This window comes from Lygodium microphyllum, chromosome 1, assembly GCF_053477565.2.
Source record: "Lygodium microphyllum isolate KBCC chromosome 1, Lygodium_microphyllum_v1.1.10, whole genome shotgun sequence".
Classification (NCBI taxonomy): Eukaryota; Viridiplantae; Streptophyta; class Polypodiopsida; order Schizaeales; family Lygodiaceae; genus Lygodium; species Lygodium microphyllum.
Window position 1 is genome coordinate 11,604,771 of NC_141135.1, and position 23,317 is coordinate 11,628,087.

Here is a 23,317-nt window from a genome sequence, read left to right on the forward strand (position 1 = left end):
ATAAATAATGTGTTATTGCTGCATACCAAGAGGGAATGGATGCTGTGTCAATCCTGAACAATGATTCTAAGTCACTACCTTCAACCAACGTTTCTTTTGGCTCGCCAAAATCCACAAGGCACTCTACAATGCCCTGCAACCTGGGTGGCTTGCTCTTGACCTCATAGTCAAACTCTTGTAACGTTATCAACCACTTTGCCAAGCGGTCAGGCGGTTGCAACTTATTCATTAGCAATCGTAGACCTTCCGCCTTTGTATAAAGAACAACTTTTTCATACAGGATATAATGCCTGAATTTCTTGGTCGCAAAGACCATAGCCAAGCACAGCTTCTCCATGTATGTATAATTGATCTCGGATACACCTAGCTTTCGACTGGCAAAAGCAATTGGGTGATACCATTTCTCTTCCCAGATCTGTGCTAAACAACAGCTAATGCTGTGCATTGTAGCTGCTGAAAATATATAAAATATTTCGCCCCTCTTAGGTGCTTTTAACACAGCTGCTTTAGTGAGCTCCTGCTTTACATCCTCAAATGATATCTTGCAAGCATCACCCCATGAAAATAGACAGTTATAGGATAATAGATTTGTGAGTGGCAAAGTTCTTTTTGCCAGGGCATTGATAAATCTTCGATAATACCCTACTGATGACAGAAAACTGTGCACCTCTTTTGGAGTACATGGCGGACTCATAGCAACGATGACCGATCTTCTCAGGATCAGTTGCGATCCCCACTGAGCTAACCACATGGCCCAATAACAGTCCATATGGCACTCCAAAGACACACTTCCTTGGATTCAGAGCGATGCAAAATTGTCTGCAACGCTCAAAACACTTCCTTAATATGATCAATTGCCTCTCCCTTACAGTGGCTGCCCCCAGATCGTCAATAAATACTTTGAGCTCCTCTGGGGATATGTCACCAAAGGTTTTATCGGCTGTTCTTTGCCACGACCCAGGTGCATTGCATAACCCAAACGCCATCACATGGTACGCAAAGGTACCGAAGACAGTTATGAAAGTCGTTTTCAGCTTGTCTTCTTCTGCAATCGCCATTTGGTTATAACCTGCAAAACAGTCCATGAACGAATAGATCTCTCTACCTGCCAGCTGATCCAGAATCTGGTCAATGAATGGCAACAGGTAGTAATCTTTTACTGTCTGTTTATTTAGCTCTCTAAAATCTACACAGAGCCGGATCTGGTTATTCTTCTTCTTCCTGATGACGATTGGTGAACACCACTCTGTGTGCTGCACAGGAAAAATTAAACCAGCCTTCCGTAGCTTCTGTAGTTCCTCAAATAGTCCGTCCCTCAGCTCAAAAGGCATACGCCTTACTTTCTGACGTACGGGACGACTACCTTCCTTAACTGGGATAGTGTGGACAGCTAGGCTGGGAGGTATACCTCGCAGCTCGTCATAGCTCCAAGCAAATATATCTCGGAATTCTTGAATAAGGGACACATAGTCCTCTCTTTCTGCTGAACTGAGCATGGATCCTAGCTTAATAGGTCGCGAATCAATCGGCGTGCCAAGGTCCCACTCGATCACATCAGCATCTCTTATCCTATCTTGCGGCTCTATTGGCTCATTTAGGGTTATCTGATAGATATCCTCTGTAGTACATCCCTCTTTGGATTCATCACTAGAGGACGACTCACCATCAGATGCCTCAACTTCAGTTTCTAGTTCAGTGGAGGGTAAAGGAGCCCATTCACTCTGCGGAGATTCAGGGTAAGCATTAACTATTACCCGATTAGCACCTCTCCCTAGAATCACTCGATCGGCGGGTATATCGACTTGACAGTCTGTTCATAGGATCCAAGGCCTGCCTAGCAATATTCGATAGCTAGGACGCCCAGCAAATCTTATCACTCTAAAGTCCAAGAAGCATTCTACGCTTGCAACCGTCACATGAACTCTAGTAACACAACCTTCTGGTTGTCTTAAACTGTCATCAGCCATTCTGAGAAGGGTAGAGCCATCTTTTTGAATGCCTAGACCCAGCCTCTCCATCAACTCTGAACTCATGATATTGACGGATGAGCCTGTATCTACAATAGCATGCTCTACTAAAATCCCATCGACATATGCTGGAACCCTAGGGCAATTCTTTTCAGCATGATCCATCCAATCTTCTCCTACTCTCGCTATGCCCATAGGTTCCACAATATACCCGATCCGCAAGATCTTTTTGAACTCCTTGCGTACTCCCGGTGATAATTTAATAAGCTGCAAGAGGTTCACGTCTGGCTTGACTTTGCAAAGAGAACTTGCCAAATCAAAATCATGATACGTGGCCAAAGCTCTCTTCTCTCGCCAAACCATCCTCTCTTTCGGTTTCTGAACCGGCTTTGGAGCCTCTTTTCTAGCTCTCGCCTTCTTCCTTGGCATTTCTTTATCCTTTTTAGGATCTACTTTGCTGTCAACCGGTTTTAAGGGTCCCCCTTCCAAATCAGGCTTTAGGGCTTGCGTCCCCTTATCCCCTTGTTTAGGGTTTCCCTCAACCGGCTTTGCATTATCCTTATCGCCCTCTTTAGCCTTTTGGCCTCTTGTCACGGCTCTTAGGTTAGAGGGTTCCACACCATCAACATGTACCGCTTCAATGAGGCTAACTCCGTTGCCTTGGGGTAGCTCTTCTACAGTGGCTTTTCCCCTTTGCAGTATCTGCCTCGGTCCATCATTCTGCGGAAGGTCATTACCTTGTGCTCTATGATTAATCGGACCCGGCTGTTTACTTCCTTGTTGGAGGGAACTAATCTTACTCCAGCACGTGGCGGCTAAGTGGCCAGACTTTCCACAAATATCGCATTTAACATTAGGGCAGTTCCTAGGGAAGTGCTGCCCACCACACCACTTACAGCTAAATCTAGATGGGCCACCCTCTTCGGGCCGTCGGCTCCCTATTAGATTTTGCTGCTTCTTAAGGAAGTTGACATCCACGGCTATTTGTCTATACTGTTCACTGATCATATCTGTATAGTACTTCATCATGTCCTTGACCTCGCCAAGGACGTTCGATGCACTTGACTCATAGCCACGATCGTTTGTATGTCGTCCCATCGGCCTTACCACTTGATTAGGCATTGGCTGCTACTGCTGGCTTAGCGGGACTGCATTAGGGTTTGTTGGTTGGATACCCACATTCATTGGTGCCATTTGACTAGCCATCGGTATACCTACACTAGGAGGTGCTGGTAGCATGGGCAGGTTGGGCATAATGCCACCTCTTCCATTTGCATTTAACATGGGGTCTCCTTGACTCCCATTGGTTAGTGCCAGACTATTCCCATTCCAGTTCACTCTAGCTGCATAAGCCGCTTGCAAGCGTGTCTCTACACCTTCCGCTTGTGTAATAGCGGTATCAATGTCAGCCAAGGCGACACTACTCAGCTGCACCTGGATGTTAAAATCCAAGCCATGAAGGAAGTATTGTAACTGGGCAGCTGCTGGGATAGGAATGTAGGTATCAAGTTTACGTAAAACTCGTTTTAGCTTCTTAGCATAAGTCTGGACATTCTCGTTTGGCTCTTGACGTGTTACATTCAATACATGAAGCCAATACTGTCCACCCCTTTCAGGGGCAAACTCCCTACGGAAGGCCGCAAAAAATTGCACAATATTCGTTATGGTTCCGGCTTCTAGACCGTGATACCATAGTGCCGCTCTTCCTTTCAAGGTCATGTTGAAGAACATCATTAAGTGCCCTTCATCTTGGATGCGGTAATTGAACATGAGTTTATTAAACTCATTGACATGAAGCTCACCATCCTCTTCTGCCAACCCGCTAAAAATGGGCAATGGGGCTCCTAAGGCCGGCAAATCAGGTGTTCCTGCTGGAATTGCTATCGGTTGTGCTATAGCTACAACCTGATTAATGATAGGGGGTTGCGTAGGTAAACCTACACCTCCACTTGAGCTTGGTTGACTTACGGGAGATAGGGGAGCACTAGGGCTTCCACCTCCTCCTAACGGGCTACTTGGGCCTCTAGGGACACTAGAACTTCTCCCTCGTAGGGGTTTAGGGCTGCTGCGTTGAGGGGGATACCTCCTCAATATTTCCGCGCGTCGCCTAGCTCTCTCGTCTCTTTCTTGTTTTTGAATCTCCGCTAGACGATGCTTGTCAATAAATAAAGGATCAATATCCTTTGGCATACACTAAACGGAAAGGTCCTTAGACACCTAGATTCGAGAACCGCCACTTCTTAGCGGCTCCCGGCAGACGCACCACTGATGGGACCTAAAACGGGCCGGCACTGGCTCATGCACTACCCGGGCCTCGTCACTACGCACAAGACAACCCCTCGGCCTCGCGGCCAGGAGCGTCTGTCGAAATCTCTGCCTTCCTAAACATTGCGTTTGTAATACGTTGTAGTCCAACTGATCCTAACCCAATATTACTCCTCAGAGGGAGTCCCTTTCACATAGCCAAAAGGCTCGAATCACATACACATGGGGTTCCTCCTACGGCTGAATGCCGTCAACCCTCTGCGACTCTCCTACACTTTGGGGATTGGCCCCTCAGTGCGTCGCTCCACATATAACCACATCGCACACAAGTCGCTCAAGGTACCAAATAAGCGTGTCTAGGAATGTACCATTTCTTCCTCACTTGTTTTCCCCTAGACCCCACGACTAGCCTACGGCTTAGGGTATCCTGTCTCTCACTCAACGTAGGGTCAAAGTCCTAATACAAGCAAGTGCTATGCATTTCCAGGAGCTGGCTTCTGATACCTTTAACTTTCTATATGATCTATGCATTTCGTGGATGTCTAGTGCTCAAACATTTAGCAAACAGTATCGTGCACAAGTGCAAAAACATCCCTTACATGGTTTCTTTCTAACGATTGTATGCTTCGTTGCATGGGCCTAGCACCGAGGTGATCCTCGTGCCACTAGGCTCTTAATTTTAATTATTTTTCGTCCTAAATGCTATGCATAGAAATCAACAACTTTTCCATTATTTCAAGCAGCATTTAGACACTTTTTATCTATTCTACCCTCCCCCGTTTTAGTATTGCTTCGTTGCATGTCATTTTACGGCTTTTTCCATTATTTTTTATATCAAAAGCGGAAAAAACCGAACTAAAACACGGAAGCAAGGCTGATCTGAAGCAAATCTTCATGCCTCAGCCTCATATACATTCACGGACATTGCTCATAATTTTCCTAATTTTTCGAAGCCCAAAATATAATTTTCCCCTATTTTAAGGGTTTTTTTTCACCATTTTCTTGCAAATTTTCCCATTTTCTCCCATTTTTTAATTGCTGAAAATTAAGTTCAGTTTATGGGCTGTGGCCCTTAGTTCATTTCAGCAGAAAAAGAATTTTAGTAGGTGTGGATTAATTTATTGCATCATTTTTAGCCCAAAAAACCCTATTTTCCTTCATTTTTATGGTTTTTCGTGTCTCGGTTTTCTATTTTCTGCTATCCCGCACATGTTTTTCTGATTTTTAAATGATGAACAGCTAGAAAACAACTCAAAGCACGACATACTCAAAACTCAATCCATATGAACACATTTTTATCAACCAAATTTGCATCAAAAGGCCATTTTCTTTGTAAAAACAATTATTACCGTGTCTTGCGGGTTTTTTCCTTAAATTTGGCACGTCCCACGACTGATTTCCAGCCATGAATTCTGCTTGGAATCAGCAATCTACAATGATTTGGCATTGCCCTTCAGTCTCATCAAGAATCGGCATCCATCCGGCCATCCATTTCCATTCTACTCTTCCACGCACGAACGGGGGTTAAGAGGAGAGAGAAGGAGGAGAGAGAAAGACTGATTTTCTCTCTCTCTCTACAGTCCACCATTGCGGGAGCGGAGACCGGCGATACGGAGCGTAGGATAGATGTAGTCAGCATGTGTGCTCTCTCATATGCCTTACATGGAGGCTAGCATCTCGATTATGGGGGGGGGGGGGGGGGGGGCACCGTTTTTTTCGCGTGAAGAGGACGAGTTCAGCCTGCCGCCTGATTCGATCATTTTTGGGTGGGGGGGCTCCCAAAGGGCACCCCCCACTAATCACACCCTTTGCCTCTTCAAATTTGGCCACTCTCTTGGGCGTCCCGGCCGGTTCCCGTCCAGTTTCCGCATACGGACTCCGATCGTCAGTCTGAAAATTTCAGTGAGCTCGTCTCGACATCCCGCACTGACTGGCAGCTCCACTGACTAGCACAGGCGCACGAAAAAATTATGAAAATTCTCGGAGTGTCGTACGGGCGCCCGTCAAGCACTTGACGCTTAAAATCGTCCTAGGTCGAGCCGCCGCCTTCGTAGTTGAGCATTTTTCCCCGCATTTCCACATTTTTCTCCTATTTTTAGGCACGTTCCGGGGCTTAAAATCCATCCTTCAACCAACCATCACTTAGATTAAGGCATCCCAAAGAGATTTTTCCTTAGAGACATACAATCGGAAGTTTGCAAGTTTGTGGAAGACCAAAGTAACCTACAAGTTGCAGTGGAAGGTGCAAGACTGTATGATGAAGTTGAAGCAAGGTTGTCAATGAGCTCAGGAAGAGGAGTCTTACCTCCTCCCATGCCACGACTGGCATACCCACCAAATGTAGTCCCGGGGACAGTTCCCTACCCTTATCCTCAGATGCAAATAGTGCCGCAGTATAGTGCACTGAATCCACAGTGGCCGCAGACAACAATATCTCAAATGATTGTTCAACCACAACAACAGTGGCCTCAAATAGTTCCCCTAATGGCGACTCAAAAACAGTGGAATCGTACCAACTGGAATCAACAACCCCAAATTTCAACATGAGCTTTGAATAAAACATAGAATAGAGGATCCTTTGGGTCAACTCAAACAGTGTATGCGATGATTATAGAAGCTTCCCAAAACCCTACTACAATTACTCTAGGAGGTGAAAATCTAAAGGACTACCTGTCCAATTCAGTTGCAAGCATCAAGAAGGAGCTTATGGAAGTGATTGCATAACAGCTACAGGCATTGAAGGTGAATACCGCCAATATATCCACTCCTGCCGGGAGGTGGAAGAGATGTGATGCATTCTAATACATGGTGTGGAAAGTGCCATCACATCTCCAAGAATGGTTGGTTTCTGGGTACATTCAGTGGCTAATGTTGTCTCCTAGTTGTCGAAAGAAATTTAAAAGCATACCGACGAAAAGATGAGGCTTATTAATTGCTCACTCCGTAGCAACCAAGCCCAACAGAGCCCTCGAGCCTATGAAGGAAGTGGATGTAGCTAACGCCTTCTTGGATCCCAGAACCCCAGAGATTGGCATATGGATTGAAGAATGTTTTATAGTAGACACATTGATGGATGGAGGCTCATCAGTAAACATAATGATAGATGTGACAATGAAGGATCTAGGCTTGCAAGGAATGCAGCCTACATAGTGGCTTACTCGACTCGTAGACCAAAGCAGAATGAAGTCTTTGGGCATTCTCCCATATGTGAAGACAACACTTGTAGGAAGATATTATTGGCTGACATATCTGGAGGTCAAACCAGACTCCTACGGGACCACATACCCTTTGTTGCTGCTGGAAACACCTTGGCTCTTTGAAGCAAGAGCAAGGACAAATTGGGTCAAAAGAACCCTAACCCTTGGCAGAGGACTTAACAAAGTGGTGCTGAAGTTGTATGGATCACAAAAAGGCAATGGATCCATGTCCATCAAAGTCGTAATAATAGACTCTTCCAATGAAGTAACAAATGGTACATCATGAGACAAAGAAGCTATCAAAGAGATGTTTCCCAAGAAAATAGAGGCATAGTCCTTGACAGTGGGCATTGTAAGCCAACTACTGAAGGAAGAAAATTTTTTGTCCTTCTTGAACTTGAATTGACTTTTGAAGTCACCTCTGACAGTGAGATAGAAGCATGGATATACTATTGCCCCTATTACATGGGAGTAGCAGAGACAGAGACAGAGACAAAAGCAGAAGCAGAGGCAGACACATAAGCAGAAGCATAGGACATAACAGAGAGTTTGTTCTTCTCTTATAGAGCCCCCACAAAGGCTGAAATAGAATCTGAAGAGGACAAAAATAATAATGCAGAAGAAGAGTATGAAAGCAAGCTAGAAGAGTCTATCCTACTCGTAGAAGGCAGAGATGAGGAAGTTCCAAAAGTTCCTAAAGCTTCAGAAGTAGAAAATCCCATGCTATTTGATAGAATGACTCTGGTACCCTTTGGATTGGCTGAGGGGCCACGTCATATGCAAGATCTCTATAAGAAATTGATTAAGAAGAATAAGCCTTTCTTCAGTAGTGATTCTTGCCACCCCAATCTACCTCTCTCACAAAAAGATGATGATGATGCACCGTGCCAACAACCCCGAGTGCGACAGCTTAAACAGAAGTTTGAAGGTTCATGTTATGTGGCGTTCTTGGATGCATCCTTGGAAGATGAGACCTCAAGCCAAGAAGTAACTTATCCTCAAACTAAATTTGAAACCGCTTTGATACCCTTTTAGCATCCTGAGGAGCAAGCTAAGCCTCCACTGGAAGAGGAACTTGGGTTCTAGAGAACCATAAGAAGAGGAGACCAGTCCCTTGAAGAAGTCGGATCTCTACCCAAAAGCAGTTCGTGGGACATTCATCCACGAAATGGAAGGTGAAAAGCAACTAATACTTGTGGATGTAGAAGGTACTGAATGCCATATGAAGGTGGGAATTAATCTTCCAGAAGAAGAACTATCGATCCTACATGACCTACTGAAGGAGAACTTGGACATGCTTGCATGGTCATGCAAATATCTGAAGGGGATTGATCCCACAGTGTGCCAACATCACATCGACCTGGACCTTGATGGTAAGCATGTGAGAAAAAGACAAAGGCACATAAATCCCAAATTACTTTGCCCTAGTGAAAGTCGAATTACTAAAGCTCCTTGAAGCTGAGTTCATCTATCGAGTGGCCAATAGTGAATGGGTTTCACCCATTGTGGTAGTACCCAAGAAGAATGGAAAGCTGCGAATATGTGTTGACTTCTGAAAGCGGAATTCCAAGACAAAAAATGATCATTTCCCTATCTCTTTCATAGACCAACTGTTGGACACAGTGGCATGCCATGAGCTCCATTCCCTCTTGGATGGATTTAGTGGATATAATCAAGTCTAGATTGTAGAAGAAGATCAATCCAAAATGACCTTCCCAACAGAATGGGGAACCTATGCTTATAGAGTGATGCCTTTTGGGCTCTGTAATTCTCGTGCTACATTCCAACGAGTAATGATGGCCGCATTCTAAAACCATGTGTATGATTTCATTGAGGTGTACTTAGATGTCTTCTGTGTCTATAGCCTAATCCGTGATGAGCATTGGGGACACCTAGAGAAGTGTTTTGATAGATGTCGACGAGAGTATGTGATTTCTCTCAACCCCAAAAAATGCGTATTTGGCATCTCATCAGGAGTTCTTTTGGGACACATTGTCTCTGCACAGGGGATAACAACAGATCGTGCCAAGATTGAGAAGATTACCACCTTAACAGTGCCAACAAACCTCAAACAATTGAGGGGAGTCCTTGGCCATGTGGGCTATTACAGAAGATTCATTACACACTTTGCAATGAAGGAAGCCCCTTTGCATAAACTCCTTAGAAAAGATGCAGAGTTTACATGGACCACTGATTGTGTGAGGAGGCATTCAACACCCTGAAACAATGCCTAATTGAGGCACCCATCTTGAAACCTCCTGATTGGATGAAGGAGTTCCATGTGCATACTGATGCATCAATCGAAGGCCTAGGTGCAGTCTTATGCCAAAAGGTCCCCTTGAAGCTAGATCAACCTATCTATTATGCAAGTCAAAAAGTAACGGACAGAGAATAAAACTACACAGTGATGGAGCTTAAGTGCTTGGCAATGGTGTTTGCCTTTTGGAGAAGTTCTGACACTACTACCTGCTGTCGACACACTTCAAATTCTATGTGGACCATGAAGCCTTATCATTCCTTGGTTGATCATTTGTCGCAAATCTCCTAAATCGATTACAAAGAGGAGCACGATGATCCAAACCTCTTGATGCTTCCCTCTTTTTAGTCGAAACAATTACTCCATGGTACTATGCAGATATAGCCAACCTACTGGCAACCCAACAGTATCCCCCTAGTATCTCAAGCTATGAGAAGAAAGAAATGAAAAGAAAAAAAATACATATAAAGAATAAAAATCTGTTATGGGAAAAAATGAAGAAATTCCCTATCATAATAGGCCTCATTCCAAGAAATTGATGGGAAACTGGCTGTGGAAAAGGTGGTAACACCTTGCAGTCTCCAGGACAACTGAATTGTTAGAAGAACTCTTGCAGTAGAAGTTCCTAAGCCGCCTCCCTTGGTGCATGAATCCTATAATCTCATCAAGTGCTTTTGACTCCTCCAAGAGATGTTGTTTCTCCTATGCAATCCAAGTATTGGACTTGTTGGCTACCTCCCTGGGTTTGCCTCTTCATCAACTGATCCAAGTGACATTATCAACCTGTTGACACCGATCTTCATCGACAACCCTGGAGCGATGTAAGCTTTTATCCTAATCGGATGGGAATGTGAAATATCCAATAGAGAGGTGAGATATGTGAATGGAGCGTTGCATGCACGCGATGTGTCTCTCAATGCAGGGATGCACAATTGCACCATCAATTGCGCACAAAGCATACAACCTCTACACAAGTGATAGTGAGGATAACATCAATGGGTTTCAGGAATGGGTTGCCCTCCTGTATCTATTAACAGAGTGTGAGACAAAGGGGGGGCTGAGTGTGACTGATGTTTCCTCAAATAATTATTGAGAGGTGCGATTGAGGTATGTTATGACACTTGGCATCAGGTACGTTCTCGCTTCCCTATGCACATATGGGATGGGTCGCTGTCATTACCACATAATTTTTCACCCTGTTCAGTACACTGCACTACAAGGCTCCTTGCCCTTCATGCTTGCACCTATGCCAGACGGGAGACACTAATGCACCATCAAGTGTGCACACTGGCATACTCCCTCTGAACCATCTCCCTTGTTGATTTCTAAGCCGACTGGGTTTCGATCATTATTCAATCAAGTGATGTTCGTTGTGGGGTGAGTGATTGCTCTTTCATTCCAATTTGAGTGATTGTGAGCTGAGTGCTACATCCTTCGCCATCGATGGTTTGTCACGACTACATCAACAATGTTGCCTCCTTGGGTGTTCTTGTGTGGTCCCTACCACACTAGGCAATGTGCTATGATGACACTTTGGTACCTCCTGCATCCAATTGCAACACAACACGTGACATTGACAATCCCCCTCGACTCTCTACAGCATGGGCTAGGTTTTTTTAAATCCTACACTTTCTATTTTTCAGTGACGGTCAAGAATTGATCAGTTGTGGTTCATCTACTACTATTCATCAACATTAAGAGGTAATCCTATTGCTTTAAGTTGAATCTCTCTTTTCATCCTATTGTTGAGCTAGTCCTATTATTGATAAAGAGAAATTGAGTGCAATAGATCCTCTGAAATTACCATTGAAGAGCATGTAGAAATCAACCTAGGACTGATTATGATTGCTTTATGATTTTCCTTTTCTGACCATTCATAAATTGATACCAAATTGATTGCATAGTGCTATTCACTGCCTACCTAACTTGGAATTTGATTGGATGATTGAACATTGATGCTATAGGATTGAAATAATGATGAAAATAGTAAGTGGAATATTTGTAAAAGTAGTGAGCCACTACAAAAGGGTAATGCCCTATCCCTAGCCCTTTCAATTTAGTCATTTCCTAATACCCACTTGCATTTCCTTAAAAAATCCAAAGACTTTTTCAGTCAATGCATAACATTCTTGTTTGATTAGCCATTAGAATGTACTTGCCATGTTGATTCCTATGAGGAAAAAGCGGATGACAAGCAAGTCGAGAAGACAATAGTGAGGTGACCCTTCCTTCCTAATTATGACCTTGAAGAGATGCGCAACCTGGCTTGAGGAGGAACTTTGCACACCCCTCAATTCTTGGAGCCCATGCAATTTTCAAATCTAGGTGCAAGTACATGCCCGTTGATAGAGCTTGATAGTAGTACAACAATGATCAACCCTATTTAAAGAGCTACAAGTGGTTGAACTTCCATAGGAACAATATTAGAAGAGGTGCTGGACATCTTATGTTCTCTAGATACCTAAAGGTGGTCACAATTTCACAAGTTTATACAGCAGGTACCCACCATTTCATAGGTCATTCTTGAGTCCTACACGTATCCCATAACCCTCTCGAGGTTACTACAAGGGCTATTCTTACACATGGAACTCCCACATGGTCAAATAGGGCACTTACAGGTTGTGGATAGGGTGCATGAAACTTTTGTTCAGCTTTGAAGATTGTGTTATAGAAAATTATGTATTGATTCATATTGAGAACTTGATAGCTCCACATAAGAAGGGATTGTAATCTTTGATTTAAATCAAAAAGTTTGTCGATTTGATATTGGGAGCTCAAGTTATTTGCTGATTTACTAATAGTAGATACAATGAGACAGTACCTAGACATTATATAGACTGATACTATTTATCATTGTTTCACCTAAAGTCTTTAGCCCAATTTGAAATATTTTTAAATCTACTATATTTCCATATAATAAGATTTTAATTGAGCTATTAAGCATCGAGATTGGAGCTATATTTTGAGAGAAACAAGGGATTTATTGGCAACTAATCTACTACTATAACATTGTTTCTAATGGTTAGGAATAAGAAGAAAGACCCTATTATAGAAACAATGAATGAGGGTGTCAAAAACTTTCAAGAGGATTAAAATTATATAAATGAAGCTAATAATTTTGAGCAAATAGATGAAGGATTAAGCATTGGAGTTTCTTATAGCACACACCAAGAAATGGAAGATACACATGAAGTACATGCAATGAATGATTACTTGTTACTGTCTAAAGAGCTGGGACATATGAATGATGGTATTTCCAAGGATTTGAAGACATTGAATGAAGGCTTAATACATATAAATCAAGATTTTTTGCAAGGCATGACACAAGTAAATAGGGGTATCACACTGATCTGTAGAGCAACAAATCTTGGTTTCAAGAACTCATTTAAGCCATTATGATGGGAGAAGATCAGCCCATGATCTCTCAAATAAAGAGCATGTTTCAAATAGTCAAATCTCATCTCATGGTTTTGGGCAACCTAATTTTAGGCAATACTCTTGGAACAAAGATTCATGGAAACAACATTCTTATTGGACAACCATCTTAAAATAAAGAGTATAAGGAAAAGATAAATACCACTAATTTTAAAGGCGATAAGAATTTACCTTCGGAATGGGAAGAATGGATTAACAAGCTTTGTACTTTACCCTTTATCCTTGAAGTGAAGAAGCCAAAATTTATTTTGTGGCTCTTTGTCTTGAAGGTTATGCCCATTCTCATGCATAAGATTGGGCAAGACATTCTCACTTGGGAGGAGTTTAAGCAAGCAATGATTGATGTTTTTGTTTCCCCTTTGGAAAAAGAAAGGCTTCAAAGAAGATGGTAATACACATATGCTCAAAGAGGGATGTCTGTTAGAGACTACTCAAATACCTACTAGAATCTCTCCATGTATGTTGAAGGCATTTCAGATTTTGCAAAGTTGAATAGATATATTTTTGATATTGACCTTGCCTTATCATTGGAGGTGAGAGCTCAACAACCAAAAAACTTGCATGAGGCCATACAATTGACTGAAAGATATTATTTGAAGTATAAGAGAGATGTAGGAAATTTCCAGCGAATTAGTTTGGGCAATAAATTTTTTAGTCAACCTACAAAATATAGGCAAGTTCTCAGCTAGTCAAGAGACATTGCTTTAAGCAAGAAAATAGGGGTATAACAGTCATAACAATTATAACAACAAAGTGCCAACTTTCCTCTATTTATGCCTCTAAACTAGATGAAAATTATGCACAAAAACATGGAAAAAATTTCAAAAACGTGGCTGAGACAAGAGGTAAATTTTCAAGGGCTAAAAGTATCTAAATTGTCCCAAAATACTTCTAATAGCAACTTTCTTTCTCACAAGAAGCTTAGGGAAATGCATGCCAAAGGATTATGTTTCAAATGTGGGGAGAAGTGGTCCCAAGACCATAAGCTAAAGTGAAAAGCCAAGAGTTCTAAAATAAATATGGTAATCATTCAAGATGTGGAAGTTGAAGAAGAAGAGGAACAAGAGGGTAATTTACTGCATGTTGATGCTTATCCAATGATCGAAGAAATTCATGAAGAAGAGACAACCACTAATGAAGGATTGTATGATCCCATGGATAGGTTTCCATTTGATCCGAATGGCACCAATGATTTTTACTCTTCCTTGTGTGCTATTTTACATGATGCATAGATGGGATACAAAGGAAAAAGTATACTTAGACCCAAACGTATCATTAATGGCAAGGTTGCATATATTTTGGTAGATACGGGTAGCACTCATAGCTTCATTAACACCAAATCTTTGAGTGGACCGAAGTTGCTACCCATTGATATGGAATTATCCTTGCAGATACAAGTTGCCAATGGTGCATATGAGTCTAGTAAAGAAGTGTGTCCATGTACTCCAAGTGAACTATCGCCCTATTGCACAATACAACTGGATTTGATCACTTTGGATATGGGGCCTATTGACATTGTTATCGGTTGTAATTGGCTAAAGACTCTTGGAAAATTTACTTCAGATTTGGAACAAATGCAAATGGAATTTAATTGGAAAGGGTAGCACATAGAATTGAAAGGCATAGACCACAAATATATAGAACTTATCTCCATGAAGAAATTATGGAAGGAAGTCAATGCCAAGTCATGAATCTTCACTCTTTTTCATGTGAAAGTAGATGAAGAGCACCCATCAAATCAACTATCTTCTTCTTCAAAGAAAAGGGATCCAAGATTTGAAGAGATGTTGGAGGAATACAAGGATTTGTTTTAGCCACCATTATCTCTGCCTCCAAAGCGAGAGGTTGGCTATTCTATCCACTTATTTCCCAACACAAATCCTATAAGCAAACCTCCCTATTGCTTGTCCAAGTTTGAGAGGGAAGAAGTGGAGTGACAAGTCTAAGAGTTGTTGTAAATGGGTTTAATTCAGCCAAGTCAATCACCAATTTCCTCTCCCATGCTCTTAGTAAAAAAGAAGGATGGATCATTTCACATGTGCATTGATTATAGGGATTTAAACAAGTCAATGGTCAAGAATAGGTATCCTATTCCTCAAAGTGATGATCTTTTGGACGAACTTAAAGATGCAAGATCTTTACCAAAATAGATTTTCATTTCAGTTATCATCAAATTTGAATGAAGGAAGGAGATGAGTTCAAAACAGCTTTTAGGACTGAAAGGGGATTATACCACTTCTTAGTTATTTCATTTGGGCTTTCCAATGTGCCTACTACTTTTCAAGCCCTCATGAATAAAATATTTCAATCCTTCTTGTTTAAAATAGTCATTTTTTTCTTTGATGATATCCTTATTTATAGCAAATCCAAGGATGAGAATTTAAAGCATGTAAGAGAGATCTTTCACGTGACATTAAGAAGACACATACTCTTTGCCAAGATGACAATGTGTTTATTATGCATGGAAGATGAAGTGAAATACTTAGGTCATATTATGGGAGAACAAGGTATTAGAGTGGATCCCAACAAGGTGAAATGTGTTAAAGAATGGCTTACTCCTAAGAATGCGACTTCTTTGAGAGGATTCCTTGGATTATCATCTTTTTATAGGAGGCTCATCAAGAATTATGCTCATGTGGTGGTTCCATTGATGGATAGGCTTAAAAAAGAGGCTTTCTCTTTGGGACTCCATAGCCAATAAAAGTTTCAATGATCTGATATCCCTTTTAATCTTAGCACCTATCCTTGTATGCCCAGATTTCTCTAAGGAGTTTATTATAGTGCATATGGTAGTGGAAGAGGAGTTGGGGCTATTTTGTGTCAAGATCATGGAGTCATAGCTTATGAAACCTGAAAGCTTGATGATAAGGAGTGTCAATTACATGTTTATGAGCAAGAGATGTTGGCAATATTTCATGCTATTAAAAAGTGATATCATTATATCTATGACAACCATTTCAAGGTCAAAAGTGATCATTGTGTGTACTGAAATACTTTCTTTCACAACCAAATTTTCTCCTAAGCAATGAAAATGATTAGCTACTGTTCAAGGATATGACTTTGAGATATCCTATATGGTTGTAAAAGATAATATGGTAGTGGATGCCTTATTAAGAATGTGGGCATATTTTATTTCTACCATTTCAACCATGCACAAGGATTGGATCCAAGACATTCAAGATGAATATTTAATTGATAAGCAAGCACCCAAAACGATGAAGGAATTGTAACAAGGCAAAGGAGAAGAGTATCCAAATTATAAGTGGCACAATGGTCTTTTATGGTATTAAGGGCGGGTCTTTTTGACTCCTAAATCATCTTTCAAAGATCGCATTTTGTGAAAGATGCACTCTTCACCTTTAGCAAGACAACATGTTTTGTTCAAAACATTTGACAATATCCATAAGAGGTTTTATTGGAAGGGTATTTGGAGAGATGTTAAAGACTATGTCATGAGTTGTATTCTGTGTCAACAAAATAAGGATTCCATGCTTCTACCTAGTGGTTTGCTTCAGCCACTACCTATTCCTCATGGGAAATGGATTGATATTAGCATGGATTTCATAATGGGATTGCCTACAACAAAACATGGGTGGAATAGCATTTATGTGGTAGTAGACCAGTTGACTAAATTAGCCCATTTCGTCCCAACCAAGGCTCAATTTACAACAAAGATAGAATGTGTCTTTAAGCTTCATGGAATGCCAATAAAGATTGTAATTTATCATGACACTTAATTTATGGGTAGCTTTTTGAGGATTTTGTTCTCTTTTATGGGGACTATTTTGACTCATAGTACAGCTTATCATCCACAAATAGAGGGCAAATTGAAAGGGTCAACAAATGGCTAAAGGTTTACTTCCATCATTTTTGCTATGATACACAAAATGCATGGGACCATTGGCTTCATCTTGTAGAGTTATGTTATAATAATACTCATCACATGGGTATTGGAATGTATCCTTTTGAGGCATTATATGGCTACAAGGTTCAAGTGCCTTCCACATTATTTCATGATGATATGAATCCTAATACTCGTGAAGAGTTGGAGAAGATGAAGGCTCTTATAAAGAAATGCAAGGATAACATTAGAAAAGCTCAAGAGACAATCAAAGCCTATGCGGATGAGAAAAGAAGACATGTGGAGTTTGACAAAGGTGAATGGGTTTTCTTGAAGGTTCCAAAATCCTGTTATTCTTCTCTTAAGGGAGGACATAATAAACTTGCTCATAGGTATTATGGTCCATACCAAATAATTAAGTGAGTTGGAGATCTTATCTATCAACTTGATTTACCTTCAACTACACGTATCCACAATGTCATTCATGTATATCTTAGCTCAAGAAGTATGTTGGCCCTAAAATCCAAGTTCTTGAAGAACTACCTCCCCTTGATGAAGGCAATTTGATCATTTATGAATATGAAAAGATTGTTGGTAAGTGGCAGAAGATTCTAAGGAATTGAGTTCTTGTGGAGTATCTTATAAAGTGGAAGGTTTTGCCTATGGAAGAATCTTCTTGGTAGCATGCTTCGTATTTGGAACAATTTCCATGGCTTTCAAGAGGATAATTCACTCATTGAACATTAAACCAATTTATTCTAATAAATTTTTGTGTTGAAATTAATTACTTTATCTTCATCAAAATTCAATTTTAAGGCTGGATATTACATATTGTTCTGTATATTTCTATAGCTTGCACATAGAAATTGGACACTTCTACTCAAGATATGGCCAACTTTGTATTGTAGCGTGTTTTGGAGGACAGCCTACAGTAGCTTGTTCCACTTACATGGTCCTTCTTCGACTTATTTGGTCTTATTCAACATGGAGTTTTATTTCAACATGAATTCATTTATTTCAAGCTATCCTTGTATTCATCCTTGTATAATGTCCCAAATTCAGCTTTGAAGACAAAACTCTTCTAGGATCGAGGTGGCGTAATAGAGTAAAATACCTTAATGCCTTAGCCAATATTTAGCCTACTAGGGTTAAGTATAAAATGCTAAATTGTAACTTGCCAAGGGTCTTTTTGCCATTTCTAATATTTCATGTTTGAGGTCTCAATCTCCCACCATCTAAGAGGGTGCATAATCTTGGTCACCATAGCATTGAGATGTATACCATGATGTAGCCTCTCATCAACTGATTCTCACCCATTAATGGTAATATGATTTTTTCCTAGCCACATTGGCTATGGTTTCTTGGCAAGTTATTCTATTTTCTTGTATTTCCAGTTTTATAGTTTGCTGTGGGAATTAACTTCTTTACAAAGTCAAAATTGATGATCCTCTAAGATGTCCAAAGAGATTGGGCCCATCCATAGATAATTAGGGCTTTCTTAGGGGAATACATTTAATTAGGAACTTCCCTTTGATGTGAATTTGGAATTGATGCTTATTCTCTAAGATGTCAAAGTCTAGGTGAGTTCTTAGATACTTCTCTTTGATGTCAAGTTAGAATTGATGCTCCTCCTTTAAGATGTCAAAAAGATTGGGCCCAACTCTTGATAACTAGGGCATCAAAAAACAAGATCCAAAATCTAGGTGGTCGATCATATATGCATGTTTAATGTCCTTTATAAATTAGCACTATTTGAAGGAACATGGAACAGGATAGGAAATGTTTCAGTTTCAATAGTTAGAAGGATTTTGCACTTCCCTATAAGTGCTTGTGGGTGTCCCTTGTAAGGATTAAGAGTTGCATTAGTCGGTATGAGATTTGGTTGGCCTAGTCAAGTCCATGCTTCATAGGTCAATATATTAAAATCTGCTCCTTCATCGATGAGAGCATCGACATTGTGCTCTCTTTTTGCAGTGAATCTGATCCTAAGATAAGCAAGCAGTACTATGTTTTCATCTTTCGGGTCTTGGCTTATAAATTCAGGCCTTCTGATACATGCCTTTGAGTCCCCAACTACACAATCACATGTGGATTCTCCATTGATGTCTTAGGTCGTCTGTGTAGTGCCATTCAAGGTGCATCTATCATTAGGACTGCCATGTCTATCATCCTTATAGTTGTAGCTTGATGTTATTGCATTCCACTTTGACTAGATGCAATTTGAATACAATATATACATGTTTTTGTGGCATGGCCTTTTTTCTCTTGTTGGCTAGACTGGCCCATTGAGGTTTAAGGGTCTCTGTTTGTCTTTGGGTGTAGGCCTTTGGTTGTTGTTTTGCAAGTGAAAGTCTATGCTTGTATAGGGCCATTACTATACTAGGATCTAATTTGGAGGACCTGTCACGGCACATGTTTTTTCTCCAGCCTACTTGGGGGAGGTGCAGAGGGGGTAAAGCCTCCTCTGTGGGAGTCTGGGAGGGGGAGGGACAGTCCCCGCTAGCACGTAGGGCTGTTACACTAAACACCATGTGTGATTTGAATGACCATTTGTAGTCAAGTTTTAAACTACTTGCTCTAGATTCCAGGTTAGTGATAGATCTATGATGTGCTTTTGGCTCTATACGGTCTTTGGATCGGTTTCATGGCTCAAATGTTTCAAATTTGTATCATGTTCACATGTCCGATTTTGACAGTTTTCTGTCCGATTCTCAAGAGTCCGATTTTAGGTTGGTCCAATCGGCCGATTGGATGGTTTGAGTCTGAGTGGTTTGTTTTTTCTTGTGTGTCTCTCTCCTTGATTTAGAAAATTTTTTGCACTTCTTGTGTTTCTAGATTTTTCTTGGCATGCCTTCATCTTCCGTCTCACTTTTGCCTTGGCCTTGTCTTTTGCTTTAGATTTTTCAAATTTTCCACCTTGTTCGTCTGAAGGTTAATAGTATTCCTCTCCCTGCTTCTCTCTCTTCCTCTCTCTCAATACATCTCTTCAGAATTAAAAAAAAGCATAACATAAAAACAAAGAAAGAAGAGGCAATGTACCTATATCAAAGGCTCAAAGATAAAATCCTTCACGCCTCCCTTTTTCTTCCTCATTTTCATGGCTTCCCTCCCTTCTCCTTTGCACCTCTTTCCTTCTTCTTCACGTATGGTGGAGGTGATGGCGGAGCCGGTGATGAACTCTCCCCCCCTCTCCCCCCCCTCTCTCTCTCTCTCTCTCTCTCTCTCTCTCTCTCTCTCTCTCTCTCTCTCTCTGAGCTTTGAGCTCTCTCACTTTGTCTTTCATTCTCTTTCGCAAATGGTTCGTAGAAATGCAGTGGCTCGAGTTTTTGACTTTTTCTTCTTCTTAGAATGATATTGCTATTTGCATTAATATTGGTGTTGCTATTTGCATCGCAAATTGAAATTACCAATGCAAGCAATGATTCTATTTGTGACACAAATAAAAATATTGATGCGAGTAGTGATGCTATTTGCGATGCAAATAGTGATGTGGGAATTTTTCGTTGGAAACGGGTATCACTAATTGCCCATTCCCTTGTAGGGGAAAAATCCCTAAATATCATTACTTTAGAAATGTGCAATGTGCAACAAACTTGTAATATTTTGGATAAATTCCATTAAAAAATCCATTAAATATGTGTCAAACATTACAAAACATCTAAAGAACAAAGGTGGGTATGTTACAAGTGGACAATGCGTTAAAGAGAATTTATAACCATTATTTAAACAAGGCCATGGGTGACATTGCTTTTGAGGATCCACCCTAGTGGGTGGATTCTCATGGCTTTAAGATAATTGCCACCAAGGGGCAAGTATTTAGATATCTTAGCTACCCACTAGGGTTGGATGTGATAGGCTGCCAAAAGTTTGAGTGGTTCATGACCAACGTCAAAGGCAATGGTAAAAAAGTGGGGACTATAGATGGCCTCTTTACTAGACAAGATAATTATCCTAGATTCTATGCTGGCCTCCTTGGTCGTTTGTATTACTAGGATTTTGGCATTCATCATTGGATCATGAAAGGAAGTGGAAAAGACCTTTCACTCCTTTCTATGGTAATCTTTTGATCGACATGCATGGCATGCCATGTCATAGGAAGTGGTAACAACGGATAAGTTGGAAGGGGACCTAGTCATCCCCACCCTCAAAGAGAAGGCTCTAAGACTCTTGTTGAGTCTAGGAAAGAGACTTCAGGAAGATCTGCCATGGATACTATTAGTTAAGCATTGGATGGAATAATGAAAAATGGGGGCCTCTAGGATTGCATTCAATGGCAGGATGTGCTTACACAGCAGGTCGATCAAAATCTCGTAGTGTGAGATAGTTGGATGCCTAGTTGGGGCTTGGAGGACCTCCCTAGAAGACATGAAATAGATTAGCAATAAGAAGGGAAAGGGAGATGATTCCCTGGGGCAAGTCATATGGACTTGTGGGAGAGCATGTGAAGATACTTTTGTTCCCATCTATAGATGTCTTAAGGTCTCAAGAGGCCTCTTCAATAAGGGGATTAGGGGGTGGATGGACATATGGGATAGTAGACAACTATGTTTCATGTCCTTGGAGGAAGTCACTTGTAGATGACAACTATTTGATCGTGAAGTTGATTGGATGAAAGTAGTGCTTGAAAGAAAGAGGCATGACTCGCACACATCCCTCTTTTTGAGAGCATGCCATCCTTTCAAGTCAATGGCCATAGAGAAAGGGAAGTTTTTGTGGGATGCAACTGCGAGGAAGGAATTTGAGTGGGATGAAGGGAGACACACACTTAGACATGCCAAATACTGGAAGAAGCATTATCCACTGGTCAAACTTGGAACATGGAAGAAGAGGGTGAGGAGGGTCTAGAGATGGACACCCTACAGGAGATTAAATTTTTATCTCTAGATGACCTTGCTAAATAAATTTCCTATGAGGGAAAGATTGGCAAAGGCTAGAAGCATTTCCCCCATGTGCCCCTTGTTCAGTAGGGCAGAAAAGACATTGTTGCACCTCTTGTGGGATTGTTATGAGACCAAGCCTCTTTGGCGGGAGCTGAAAACTTGGGTGGAAAGGGTGGGCTTCCATTTTGTTTGGGGGCTAGGGAAAAATAAATTAGGTGTCTTTGCCATGTGGGATGTGATTTGTGCAGTTGACATCTGCTGTATACGGAAGTTCATGAATAGCAAGATATTCTAGGGATTTAAAAGATTTTATGGGTTGGATGTGGTCAAATGTAAGTAAGTTATTTTAGAAGTCTTTAGGGGGCTTGCGAAAAATTATCGAATGTTCAAATAACACTATATTAGGGAATTTGGGAATTTTCATACGCCTTGGGAGCCCCCATTACCTTTATTATTTGACCACCTGGTCAAATCGTATTGTCTTACTTAAAATTGGAATCTACCCTAAATACTATCTAAACTACCTTTCGAAATTTCACTTTCAAATATAGATCAATATTTAACCACGTGGTCAAATATTTATCACTTATTTAAAATTGAGACTTGGGAAATTCTCAAATTCTCTCTTATGGAGGCTATGAAGGCCAATAGCTAGACTATGACTCGCCTCCACTATTTAGTGGATTGATGTAAATATTTTCATTCTTAACTAACTATTACGAAATGGATAGCAAAAGACTGAAAACCCTTTTGGAGAAGACATAGCTGGGTCAGATGCATTGTGCACGCGCACGAGTTGCAGGTGGTTTGCATGCTATGACTATGTATTAAAATAAAGGTTTTTGCCGAGATGCGGATGTCAGCTTGGATCCGTGGCGCAATGGTAGCGCGTCTGGCTCCAGATCAGAAGGTTGCGTGTTCGATTCACGTCGGGTTCAGGTCGTGGCTTTTGTCAGTCACCGGTCTTCACTGATTATACTAACTTCGGGAAACAATCGTCTTGATCATTCATCGCCATCAATTCATGCAGTTTTGGAAGGTGACGATCGATAGATATCTTTACGCGCCCAGTTCCGATAGCACAGATGGGCCCAATCAGCTTCCTCTGCAACTCTGCGGCTCTTTATTCCATCTTTCCTTTGTCTCCCAAAGCCATTTGTCTCAAAATGATTTAGGCGTGAAATCTTGCTTTTTCTATTAATTTGGAATTTTGTTCCAATGAGGACCCATCTCTAGATCCTCTTCTCTCTTCTCGCAGAGAAGGCAAACGATAGAGCTGCCCTTAAATTTAGCCAGACGATCTTGAGTTAGCAATTTGCGAGCCATAATTCCTTCACAGAGGCAATAACTTTTCCAAGTCTCTGCTTTCATGCTCAAAGGGAGTCATTGGGCAGATGCTTCTTCCAATCTGCCTACTGCCAACATCTTCAAAGCCCATCTCCGATCGTGCTGGTCCAACTCCTCTCTCTTGCAGA

At 41.1% G+C, this 23,317-nt stretch overlaps 1 non-coding gene across 1 annotated transcript; it reads left to right on the forward strand.

Annotated features, from left to right (window-relative positions):
• Window positions 1-22,708: 22,708 nt before the first annotated feature.
• On the forward strand, window positions 22,709-22,780 carry TRNAW-CCA (transfer RNA tryptophan (anticodon CCA)). Its single transcript has one exon. It is a non-coding gene; the product is annotated as a tRNA-Trp (tRNA).
• Window positions 22,781-23,317: the final 537 nt, after the last annotated feature.